Genomic DNA, 13,353 nt, shown 5'->3' with positions numbered 1-13,353 from the left:
AATTTAGTTATACTTAAATACCAAAAAATTCTATACCTAGTTTTCATGTAATAGATTGATTTGTACCATATAGCCCCACCATTAGTGAAAGTATTGTAACGAAATAGTATCAAATCTACAAACATAGAAACTGCCATTATACCAACCTATTGTTATCAAGGGGATGTTGAGTCGAAATTTGATCATTTTTTCCGTCTCAAATTTGATGACTGTTTCATTATAATGACCGGCCTGTCAAAAAATGACAATGTCATTAGGAGCTGCACAAGGTGGAGGGTTGATCACGTGGTGATGAAATTGTCACGTCACAGGAAGTCATTTGCGTCGATCAAATTATTGAGATTCAATTTTGTCAATTGGATCTAACGTGTAATTAAATAGAGAAATTGCTGCAATCAATGTCTGCAATCTGGAACGAAGCTGAATGCAATACAAGAAATACGTTGGTTAACATCGTTGCACACACGTGCATAAAGATACCAAAAAATTGCTGTGCGTTAATGATTTGTTAAAATACATGTCAAATTATTTCGGCATTGGAACAAATACTGACGGTGAACTCTCCTCGATTCGCTGACCGTTTCAAGGGGGTAATACCTACATTTAAATTAAAAAAAACCCTGCCGATCCAAAAAACAACGACCAAAAAAAAATAAACATTCGTTTAATTTACCTACACTTTATACACTTTATTTTTCTATCGATTTCTACAATTTTATTAAGCTAGAACATCGCTACAGTATTCCATTCGACTATTCTTTTATGGTTTACTTTTGAATTACTTTTTTGCTGGTGAAGGCAAGAGTTTCTCATTAAAATATATATGTATTCACAAGATCCTGCAGTTTCTGCATGTTCTAATATATAATTTAATGTAAGGAAAGAACTTTCCTGATTTTTCAACACTCAATCTGGCATGGCATACAGATGTCGACACTCAGTTCCAACTAAAATATTTAATAAGATGTTCAAATTTCTTACAGGGACCCTTGAATCAATTTCCAAAAAATATCATGAAGATCAGAAGGAATGTCGTTGCGTTGCCATGGAGATGAAGACAGGTGAGAGGTCATGTGTTCACTGCAGACGTTGCCATTTGATGCCTGTCAGGCTGGAAAATAAAAAAACCGACAACACCCTGGCCCTTTTGCATAGAATAGGGAGGTTATATTAAAAGACAGGTATTAATTTAGTCATTATTAAAAATGAAATGACACATTTTATTAAAATATCAGGTTTTGGAAAGTTTGATTGTTCAATATATTTCTATGGTAATTTGTCAGTTGTAAAATTGAGATGTAGCTGTATTCATTAATCGGTTCCTCAAACAGGAAACAGCCCCTTGAACTGAGGCTAGAAATATCGCATTTCAGAAATATTTAAGCAGACCTGAATGTTAAAATGTCCGCTGACCAGAGTGTTCGAGTGTATTTCGGTTTGAGAGAACTATTTGTATGCTGATATTTTGAAAAAATGTCCTTACTAAATTAAAAATTAAGGAAAATAATAGAGTGGCAGTAGATTATTGAGTTCAATGATCCATCATGGCTCAATCATATTTTCCAAATTTACAAATACAAACCTATAGATGGTTATCATAGGACCAGTATCGGATCTTTTGTAGGTCAATGGGTGTTCATGATACTGACCAGAAACTGACCACAGCCCAATAGCCTTTCAAGGGTCTCCCATTTCAGCTGGGTAACACTATATACTTGGTCAGCAGATAGTTAACCATGTTTTACTAGCATGTTGGACAACATTTTCGACCTTCTGCACTGAAGAGCTGTCATTAGACTTAAAGACCTTTTTGTACCTCCTTGTGAAGAGCTGATTTAAACTTCTTCAATTTAATGGTTGAAACACCGTCACAGGCCCTCACTGTCCCTTCCTTGACCCTAGGTCTTGATGGCTGCCCACTAAAAATAAGACAAGATATAATATTATGACAGTAAATTCGTCTTTGTCATCTAATTTGCAAATTCTTTCCAGCCATACGTCATGGTCACTGAATTCTTATGAATTGTTAATGTATCTGCAGCATCTGTTTGATTAAAGACCTATGGTCAGTTTTATTGGCTCTATGATGGTAAATGATGTCAGATACGTTTTCTTTGCTAACGACACTAGATTTATTGGATGGTTTTACACAAAAAGGTATTTATTATTTTTGACCCACAGGGCAGCCTCATGCGACAGATCAAGTTCAGAGGAAATGTCATGAAGCTCAGGGAGTGGTCAGATTCATATGTAACAAGTGTCAACTTCTGCAAAAAAAAATTGGAGAAAAAATAGTGCAAAGAGGGAAGCTAATTGTGCTGTCACAAAATATATATAAAAAAACTAAATAATTACGGTTTCCTGAGAGTTTTGTACGTTATATATATATACATTCTCATAATTATGTCAAATTAGAGCTTACATTTTTACAAAAGAGTCAAATAATTACTTTGCTTGTGATTTGATATTCCCCATTTTGCATGCATTTCCTTGTTGTTATGAAAGTAAGTACTTTAAAAATGTTTAAAGCAGAAATTTAAGACAAATAAAGGTGTTACATATGTGTACATAGAAATAAAATTATAGTTGTTTGAGTACTGTTCGCGCATTTCTTCGCGTAATGTCTATCAAAATATTTCAAGAGAATTGTTGATTTGGTTTTAATGATGGCTATTGGAAATTATTAGTTTTTATCCTTTGTCGGTACATTCGGAGCTCCTCGGCCATTTTATCGAAAACAACCTCAGATGTATGCCGGTACATCAGTTTAAGTAGTTCGTAAAATTTTGAATTATATCATTAATTAAATGTAGTGTTTTAGAGTTGTATTTATTGATCTAAGTTTAAATTGATTGCCATTGAATTGTATTATTGCAAACATAATTAAGAATCCAAATAGTTAAGTCACAAAGTTTAAATGCTAAATAAAATTACTACGCAATCTACTTGCAGCGGACTTAAACGTACCACTTTTTGAGTATGTAAACCGTCCAAATACATCCGAGGTTGTTTTTGAAAAAAATGGTCGAGGAGTTCCGAATGTTGTCGGTAACGCCAAACCTAGTTGGAGTGAGTGGGTGAAACAAAGTACTTTTTCTATTTAAAAAAAAAAAACAGGAGGGGCGGATCCGATACCAGTTTTAGCATGTTTGTTGATTTTCTCAAAGGGAAAAATGTTACGATATTGTCATGTTTTTTCGGAGAAGAACAAACTATTGGTATTGTCACAGCCTTCACGTGAATGTTACTCGTCGTGAATAAAATCCTGAAGTTTCAAAATAAGCTCGAAAGAAACTTGGTACACGTGTTAGAGAAAATATGTTTACGTTCAGCAAGGCCCATATCACTGGCTAAATCATTGCCGACTGAAAAGCAGACGAACGCTCGCTTTCGCTTCGCGACACTCTTGTTCTTATATAACCAAATCACGACATTATAGAAGTAGTTTCTACCTATGCTAATAATACCATAACAAAACAAATTTGGGGTTATATAGAAGTGCGCTTGTCATTCGCATGTCGGTCGGTCGGTCGATCAGTTTGTTCTATCCTGAAGATCGCTCATGAAAGAGTCGACGGACTTTAATAACGTTTCGTACACATGTTTAAAGCCATAAATAAAAGTTCGTCTTCGTTTACAAATTACAGATGTCTGACTGAGTTATGTCTCATTTTAAACTCGGATTTTCCCTCCGAAGTATGTGTCGGTACAATAACTCATGAAAGGCTTGTAGGATTTATTAATTTACGGAATAATGTGCGCTTTTCATTTAAGAATTTGCAAAGAAGGCGTCCGCACGATAACGCATGACAGATACATTCAAATAGTTTTGGTACAAACGTTTCAATCTAAAATAAAGGTCAAGTTCGACTTCGATTACAAGCAACATATGTTTTATGCTGTTATGGTCAATTTTCAAAGAAAAAGAAAACAAAGGAACCATTCCTGTGTCCAGGTTACGTGTGGGGGTATTCGTCACTCCTGTGATCGCTTTAGTTATGGTTCGTTCCAAGAAATGCTGGAACGAAAGATTATGAGCTCCATGTATAATTGAGTTACACAACATAAAAAGGCACAGTTTCAAGTTTTATATGAAAAACCATCTATGGTTACAACTTCTGTATATCAAGATGAAGTAATGCTTCGAGTTGATTTCTACGAAACAGTTGCCAAAAAACTAAACAGCTGTGTCTATATTTTCAAATCAAATGTAGCGGAACTTCTGACGCTTAGGTGCTTGGAATGAAGTGGTTGCAATTATTATAATAAATGTTCCCTTTCCAACAGAAGTATTTCATAAAATATATTATAGCAATTGAACAAATTTTCACATCATCGTTTCCTGGATTCTGTTTAACTGAACTTTTCCATATCTTCTTGTAAGGTTTTCAATGAGTGGTAATTGATGAGCTGCCATTTTGTTACTATAAATTCATTTCGATTTCTTTTAAAATTAAATACAATAATCTACTAACCTAAGTTCATGTAGAATGTATGATTAAAAGAACATGGAAATAACCAATGCTCTTTGGTTTTCTATGAGTGATATTGATGAGCTGCCATTTTGTTGCTATAAGGCCAAAAAAATGTTTGTTTAGGGTAACCTTCCCAAAATTTCTAGGTAGGGTGGGTAGGGATTTTTTTATTATTATTATTATTATTTTAAATCTGTCGTAAGTTCAGAGTGTTTTCTTGCACATGGCAGTCTTTCATACATAACTGTCATTGCCTGACTTTGTTTTATCATATAAACAATAATTCTGATTAAAATCTGCTTTTTTCCGCCCTTCGTAACTCTCTATTCGCTAACGAATATTTGTTTTGCTCAGAAACGGAAAAAAATAGTTAGGGTCGGCGCATTTTTATAGGTAGGGTCGGGTTACCCGAAACAGACATATTTTTTTTAGGCGTAATTAATTTCGATTTCTTTTAATTCATTATTAAATTAAATACAATAGTCTTGTTACCTAAGAAACCAAAGTTCATGTAGAACGAATGACTAAATCAACTGCTCTTACCAATTTGATTACATTTAATACTTAACACAGGTTCACCACATTGAACTTCAGTTAAAGACGCTCATGTGGAAGTAATATAGTTTCCAGATTTTCTTGTTTATGAACTGAAAAAGCAACAAACATAAACACGACCCTGCCTACATCCGGGGAGCGTCAATCATCCTGCCTCACTGAATACATGATTCATATACCTGACAGGGATTTCAAATTTAATAAATTTATGGCAGGCTTAAAATGCTTGGCATCATCTTTTGAAAAGCTTCGATTGTCGAAAATCTGCGTACTTCACAGTGCAGGGAGTGACCATTTGAAAAAGTTGCTCGCGTTACTGCTATGCAGTAATTGTTGAATGAAATGTTACGTGTACCTGAAATTCCACATTGTTGCGAATATTTCAAAACAAGTTCGTTCGCACAATTAAAAATCATCTTGAAGGATGGGTTTCAACTTTAATTGTCTAAAAATAAAGGTTTGTACCTTATAATTGTTTGAAAACTTATGATCTGAACTTAAAACCCCCTGGAAACTAGAGTTTCGTGGTAATAATGCCTATGACTCTGAAGTCAACATGACGTGTAATTACTTCCGTTTCAATTATTTTTATGAAAATACATGTATTTGTTAAAGGTCGGAATATTAAAAATCTTTAAAACATTGTATTCAAGGCTTTGAAGAAACGTACTGATACTCTCGCTCTCGTAAATATGTTTAATTGTTCTTTTGTATGGCCATTGGTGTATATATGCCTGATATTGTTTGTGTTTGGCCAAAGGAATGCATTTGCTGATATTGCCCCCCCCCCCCCTAAAAAAATAAATCAAATAAAAATAAATCGTCCAAGTTTACTTTTTATTTCAATATAGGAGAAGAAAGGTAATAAAATACGCCCAAAAAGCACCATTTCTTACTAGATATTGTAAAATTATCTTGGGGAGGACCCCAAACTGCCCTGCCAACACTTGGCGCCAAATAAAATTCGTTTCTAAGGGTGGGGCGCAAGCAAAAATGGTTCGCCCCTAAGTCACGCCCCCTCTAACGTCAAATCATGGATCCGCCCCTGAATATTATAGAAATAGGCATAGTATGTATAAGACTGTACAGTTTTTTTCAGTCATTCTTAACTTACAAGGTTTTCCGTAAAACCTGCCATCTAACTTAGAATGTAACGTACATTTTGTTTGGTATTCGTATTTATGCGTCTAATGTTGCATAATAAGTCGTTGCTGACCGCCTTCTTCATTTTAAACTAAAGACATTAATTATTGTTGTTTAACATATAAATTCGTAATTAAACAACAGTGTAATAACATAGAAAACAAACCAACTAACGCTTATAATGGAACTACTCCGTGACGCCGGCGTACAATAATTTCTGGAATGCCAAGTGATAGGAACGTTTTGGCGGTCTCAGTACTTTGACGTCATTTTGGATACGAATTTGCCAGTTTGTGGGAATCTCTTTTTAAAACCTGTGCGTTTGTGGAAACATGTCTTTACAAAGACCAAAACATGCCCGTTTGTGGAAACCTGCCCTTACATAATACCTATATAATAATCATTTTAACACTTCTACTAAACATTTCGGTCTATACGCTCATCATGTAGAAAACTAATGTGTTTTTTTATCTTGCTGAAGGGGTTTGCCTGAACTGTTTATAAAATGTGTTTCAATAACTATTGTTTAATTGCTTTCTTCCTTTGGAGTATTACGAAGGAATTGTAAACTATCATATATACATGTATATTCTTTTATTTATATAACACAGATTTAGGATTCCTTTCGAAGGCAGATTCACAAACAATGGCCACATTTAACCACTTGGCGAAAAATGTGTTAAATCTCACAGACCCTTCCCATTATGAGTTATTATCCTAATATTTAGATGTCAGAGGGTAATAGCTGCCATGTTTAGAGCTCTGGCAGCCCTCCAGACATTGATGGCACAAAGTCATGTGCAGAATGATTCGGAGAAGACAAGTTCCAGTTGGTGTTATAGATGCACTTGTTGTCTGATAAATGAGGGTGTTTTTTTTAATAAAATCGCATGTATAATTTTTGTTATACTTCTAAAATAATCGCATCTGCAGCCAATTTTATATAACAGATTAATTTTTAAATTTGGTCAAAGTGAGCCAAAATGTGTTTTTATCCAATAATGATTATTAATCAATCAAAACATTTACATGTGAAAAATGGCCAATAGATAACCGTTGGACAACTTAAATTTGTATACAAATGGCTGCAGATCGATAAAAACGTTTATATTTGAATAAAAGTCCCATTAATATTAAAAGTCAATTTGCCATTGTTTTGAACTTTCAAGATAGCAAAAAAAAAATTAAACAACATCGATGCTTACCATTTTTTACATGTTTAACCTTCATAATCTGAGCTGGAACAGACTCTGTCCAAACAGGAAGTTGAATTATGGGATATGACAAAGATGGATTACAGACCTGCACTGAATATGTTCTGCACTGAATGACTCAGTATTACACAAATTGTTTACATTGAAATTTGATATTTAATATTTCATGGCTCATGTGATGTTGAAATCTTCAGTTCTGAGCGCAAGTACTTAGAAATATATAAAAGAAAAGTGGCGTTGACATTTAAGATTTTATAATACCAAAGTCTGACAATAGTGCACCGTAACATCATTAATGACTTACTACTGTGACATTTGTTCAGAAACAAATAATGTTTCGTTTGTATGAAACACTCGCACTTTTGTATAATCTTTGTTGTTGTTGTGGTTTTTTTTCTGACATTTAAAATGAAACGTTCGTAAAAGGAAACACTTACTATGAAAAAAACGCATTCATGCCACACCTGTATAACTTAATCGTTCGTTCAAGGAAACACTTGATGTTAAAATGTCATCCCCGTGCCACACCTATATAACTTATTATTCAATGTGGTTCCTCAATGGTTTATGAGTTTAATTTCTATCGGTTAAAGAGACTCATTCACAGAGTTTATGTTGGCAACAGTTTCGGAATTGGATTTTGCTGAAATTCTGTTATTTAACTTATTTTTACGAGCAATCACCAAGCAGCAGCTGGTAGATACTCTGTTCACCGAATTGTGGCAATCCATGCCGAAAGTCAATCTTTTTTTAATACCGGTACTAAGTATTTACTGTCATGTTTTAATTTATTGTGAACAATAATATAGTTATTTTAATTGTTGATGTTTTGTTTGTTGTTAAAGGCGGTTTGTTAAGATTTTGCATATTTTATTTTTCGACTTCTGGCCCTATAAAACATGAACAAGTCCCTTTAAGAACGTACACGTAAATACCTGAGCTACGTACATGTGACAACTCTAGTATTTCAATAATTTATTGATGGAACCACTTACAAGTCACCTGCTTGTATATTACATTTAGAAACGTCAGATTTATGAGATTTTTCACCGTGGCATTTTTTTAATAAAGCTTCATATTATATGAACGCTTTTCTAATGTTGCACTTGCATACCAGGAAGAACTATCTGTTATACATTTCAGAAATTTACAGCATTCATTCCGTAACGAGAACTTACCACCATGTGTACAAAAATGGGTACTTGTGCACTGGCACTGGATTTTCAAACTCAACCATTTTTAAAAAAAATTCAACATGTTAGTATGTTATACAGTACAAAGTGCATATTTAAAAAAAATCAATATTTTTTCACATATTCGGTATTATAATTTTTAGTAAGGAATTATAAGATTTTTTTTTTGATTTTTTTAAAAAATGATTGAGTTTGAAAATCCGGTGCCAGTGGGTACTTGGTACTTTTCAGTGGCTTGTTTTTAATAATGTACCAGACAGTTGTTAAGATTTTATTTAAGCTTTGCCAGAATTCATCAAGATTGTTTCGCACCAGTCTTTATGCACACGCCTGGCTGTAAAAATACTTGACACTTTCCAGTATGTGTGCTGAATCTTCGTTGTAAGCAGGTCAAAATCAAATAAAAAGCTAGCTCTGGTTTTAGTTCACAACAGCATTGGTTATGGTTCAATTGAATTAGTGTTTGATTCCTGTCCAACAGACTCGGGCATCATAATAAAGTTGATTTTAATCTCACATTTTAGTTTAAAACTTTAATCACAAGCACATGCGGTCTGACACAAGATACTAACAAGACCTTGGCGTGTGCCGCTTTGCCGCGCTGGAGTTTTAGCTGGATCTGGAAGCTATTGCTCTTATATATAATGAGTATTTAATGTTCTAAAAATCTTAGACGTGTCATAAGTCAGGAGACAGCCAAGATATTATTGTATACACCTATTACTATTATTATGAATTACTTGTATCATTTTTTTAAATTGGAATACCAATTTGCAAATCTGTCGAGCCTGTATCAGAGCTGTAAAGCAAATATTTGGGTGAACGAGACCAATATGGAAAACTGCGCCTATACGGGAAACTGAGCCAATACGGGAAACTGAGTCATTCCGGGAAACTGAACCAATACGTCAAACTGAAACGAGAAACTGAGCCAATACGGGAAAGTGAGTCATTACGGGAAACTTAGCCAATACGGGAAACAAGACCAATACGGGAAGGTGAGCCATTACGGGAAACTGAACCAATACGTCAAAACTGAAACGAGAAACTGAGCCAATACGGGAAACGAGACCAATACGGGAAAGTGAGCCATTACGGGAAACTTAGCCAATACGGGAAACAAGACCAATACGGGAAAGTGAGCCATTACGGGAAACTGAACCAATAAACGAAACGAGACCAATACGGGAAAGTGAGCCATTACGGGAAACTTAGCCAATACGGGAAACAAGACCAATACGGGAAAGTGAGCCATTACGGGAAACTGAACCAATACACGAAACGAGACCAATACGGGAAATGAGCATCTGGATTCGTTTAATACCTGTGCCAATACGGAAATAAAGTTTTTTAATTGGTCTGAAACCTGTGACAATTCGAGATCATTAATTTAAATTGTAATGAACCTTTGAAGCTATATTTTATTACAATAATATGAACACAAAACTGGAATAAATTCAAATATTTGGCGTAGGACTGTCGTATTGACCCGAAACTGTAAACCGAATTGATAATATTGTACTAACAGAAATGTATATTCGTCAAGAACAGTCGTCTTATAAAAAAGTATCAACTCAGAAAGTGTACACTAATCAATGTTGACATGTTTAATTGCATTTACAATATGTATGTGGTTGTCATAGCATTTGTAAATCTGGAACCTACCTATGTTACTTTCTGGTAACCTAGATGCATAACATTTCTGCCTTGTGTGCTATACTCAATTTTGGACGATGCCCCCCAGGGCCCGTCCTAAGTAGGCACATCAGCCCATCCAACTACAAGCCAAAGAACATCAGTGCATTCAGAAATAGTTCGTATCATTGTTTTGATTTTTAATGTCAACAGTACTTAGAATTAAGAAAACATGCTCCTGCAAACGCGTTGCCATAATGATATATAACCAACTTAAACTGTACCAATGCTATTTACCATAAATAGACAAAATAAATTATCTTGAGAGGGTCATATACCAGTGAAGTTTTAAAATGTTATGAATGATTATCAGAAACACAGAGGACACTGATACATTGTCCGTATTCACGGATATGCCCCAATTATTACCTAACATTATTTACTATCTTTCTATAGAGAGTAGCTCATCCTGTATTTAAATTGTGATATCACAAATATCTGCGTCTTAAAGACGCGGCAAAATCTTTATGAACGGACACTTTATCTCACGCTGGTTGTTTGCTATAGGTAGCGTCAACTTATTTAAATTACTCCATTTCCTGTGTGCTAAAAGCTTTGGTGTTGATAAGTAACCATAAGGTTGAAAGTGAGATACTGTCAATTGAAGATCATTTTAGGTAATTCAGTTTAACTGCTAAATACTCTGAGTTTTCAATTAAGCTATAGACGTTATATATATTACTATACACCAATTAGGCAGTCTTGGTTTTAAAGTATTATCATTGGCGAATTAAGAAATCTACGAATCTCTCAATTAATATCTTTATAAATTATACAAACATTCTTGTAATAATACAGTTGTTTTCACTGTTATAAGTTTGTCGTCTGCAATAGTTGCAGGCTTTCCTGCGTTCATACTCTGACAGTTTTCATTGGATTTTAATTGTCCTTCTTTTTTTCTCCTTTTTTTGTTAAAACCTCCTATCACTTCTACTTTTAGTTCAAAGTACAATGTAGCTGAGTTTTAGGTGATCGTTTTCACTGATCATATCTTGAGGCTCAGTTTATTCAGACACTACTGAGCTGTTGAGTGGCCCGAAAACCTTACAATTTTCAACCATTTTAAACTATCATACAGAGAGCTTAGTTTCATCGGAGGTTAACTAAAACATTGAAAGTTGAATTTCGAGATTAAACATAACGAATTGACGTATTAAAACCTCTTTTTTTCGTCCTTTTTACTCGTATTTTTACGTACTATTTTGTCACGAAGAAGCGCGGTAAAAGCTGTTGTTGCAGCACAAGACTGCAAACGTAGTACTTCTGAAATGCTAACTAGCTTGTTCATAATTTATATTATATATAGTAGGGCTTGTAAAGATTTTGGTGCCACGCACGTATATTTATATTATAAATATATATTAATTTGGGTGTGTTCATTATAAAGTCTAATTCCAATGACTGCAGTTGGTAAATTATTCGTTTCATTATTATTATTATTCCACTCGCGTAAACAAACTATAATTGAATAAAGAGTAGAACTAAGCCAACAAACTGATTCTGAAACAAAGCGTTACACGGGGTTATCTCATCAATCATGTGAATGTTCTTTGTTCCAGCAAATTGACAAAAAATTGGTCAATTTGAATGATAATATAACGAATTCCTTACAATGGCGATGAAATCAGGAAGTTTTTCTCATTTGTTTTTTTTTTCCAAGTTAATAAATGTTCAGTGAAAACATTTGATTATACCAAAAACAGAGATGAAGCAATGCACACAGTTGCACTTTTACGATTCTGGTTACCATGTTTAAGAGCAGAAAAATGAATCCCCTTAAAATAATAAAAACCGCCTCTTTAATCTTCGTTGGCAATGTTCGACTGTGTTTCCTGTGACTTCAGTTTTCCTTCTTGTCAATTAACATAATATTCTTTTATGATTGCTTGTAACTTAAGAAGCTGATAATAAAATGCTGTGTGTTTGCTTTTTCAGAATTGTTTGACAAAAGAATACTCATAACGTTAATCTTAATGAAAGAAATATTGAAAGATACATGGTAATAGTCATGGTTATTACGACTTGAAATAGGGATAGGTTCACCGTAACTTGTTTATTTGTGTCAACGGAAATGTCAATGCTTTCTTTATTACATATTAAAACATTTTGAAAAAGAAAAGATAATTAAAAAAGTAATGCTTTCTATATGATATATTAAAACATTTTGAAAAAAAGGCTATGCTATTACTTTTAATTGTTTAACCACATATCCGTTATTATCTGTTCTTTTTTTCAGATCAGTTCAAAATCCTCAATTCAGGTCAGTTCAAAATTCTCAACACCGGATTGAATCGTAAACGAGGGAAGTGTCTGCCTTATGAAAACCAAGAGTCCAAATTACAGTGTGGGTTGAAAGTGAAACACCAATTGGATTATTCGTTGATTCAAAGAAAACAGCATCGTATGCGGTATTGTGTGTGGTTTCATATTGATCCACTTTGACTTTGTCATCCGGGTTAGAAACATGGCTTTAATTAGTATATCTTATACCTGCTTACCATTCAACATGTTGGCCCAGCTTATACACCAATAGAAATAGGCTCAGTATACCCGTATATACCCTGTTCCCTCGCAATTGCTCACACAAATCGGCCCTGTTTTCTCATATTGGCCATGTGCTCATATATTTGGGTCTTCTTTCCCGTTTTCGCCCTGTGTTCATTTATATTGGCCATGTTTCCCCATAATGGCACAGAGTTCAGAGATATTGGCCTTTTTCTTGTATTGGCCATGTGTTCATATATATTGGCCATGTTTCCCCATATTGGCACTGAGTTCAGAGATATTGGCCTTTTTCTTGTATTGGCCATGTGTTCATATATATTGGCCATGTTTCCCCATATTGGCACTGAGTTCAGAGATATTGACATTTTTCTTGAATGGGCCATGTGTTCATATATATTGGCCATGTTTTTCCATATTGGCCCTGTGTTCAAAGATACTGGCCCTTTTATCTATGTTCATATACATTGGCCCTGTTATCTCATGGTGGCCCTGTGCTCATATATATTGGCTTTGTTATCTCTGTTCATATATAATGGCCCTGTTATCTCGTGGTGGTCCTGTGCTCATATATAT

The 13,353-nt window shown here is 34.3% G+C and overlaps 1 long non-coding RNA gene across 1 annotated transcript; it reads right to left on the bottom strand.

The window, feature by feature from the left end:
- Positions 1 to 718: 718 nt before the first annotated feature.
- On the bottom strand, positions 719 to 7,445 carry LOC128210387 (uncharacterized). Its single transcript, XR_008257153.1, has 3 exons — positions 7,379 to 7,445; positions 1,817 to 1,919; positions 719 to 1,111 (listed from the first exon to the last, which is right to left on the bottom strand). It is a non-coding gene; the product is annotated as an uncharacterized LOC128210387 (long non-coding RNA).
- Between the last annotated feature and the right edge of the window lie 5,908 nt (positions 7,446 to 13,353).

This window comes from Mya arenaria, chromosome 12 (genome assembly GCF_026914265.1).
Source record: "Mya arenaria isolate MELC-2E11 chromosome 12, ASM2691426v1".
Classification (NCBI taxonomy): domain Eukaryota; kingdom Metazoa; phylum Mollusca; class Bivalvia; order Myida; family Myidae; genus Mya; species Mya arenaria.
Note: the sequence above shows the minus strand (reverse complement) of the source record. Positions and strands in the feature narration are given on the sequence as shown.